This window comes from Sinocyclocheilus grahami, unplaced genomic scaffold, assembly GCF_001515645.1.
Source record: "Sinocyclocheilus grahami isolate Dianchi unplaced genomic scaffold, SAMN03320097.WGS_v1.1 scaffold597.1, whole genome shotgun sequence".
Lineage (NCBI taxonomy): Eukaryota > Metazoa > Chordata > Actinopteri > Cypriniformes > Cyprinidae > Sinocyclocheilus > Sinocyclocheilus grahami.
Window position 1 is genome coordinate 100,178 of NW_015505776.1, and position 394 is coordinate 100,571.

Sequence of the window (394 nt, forward strand, 5' to 3'; positions counted from 1 at the left end):
ATGACTCTTAGCAAGCATGCAAATTTTCATCGAGATCGAACAGTAGGTGGCGCTATAACAGTTGAAAAGGCCTCAAAAATACAATATTTGTATAGAAAATGACCTCAAATTACAGAACATGTACATATATTCATAAAAACACTAGATCTTCATATCACATGACAGAACTCCTCATTTTGAACAACTTTGCCTCTAGGACCAATGCTGTCAATCAAACTGGTCATTACATATTCAAGATTATTTTAAAAAACTACTTTTGCGAACTAGTCCTAGGTTTTTTGCTCAATCTCGATCAAACCACTGCAGTAATATTCTCTGGGTGCTATAGATAACTAATTATCAAAAAAATAATTAATTTTGACCTTTGGTTAGCTATAACGGGGTCATTTATAAA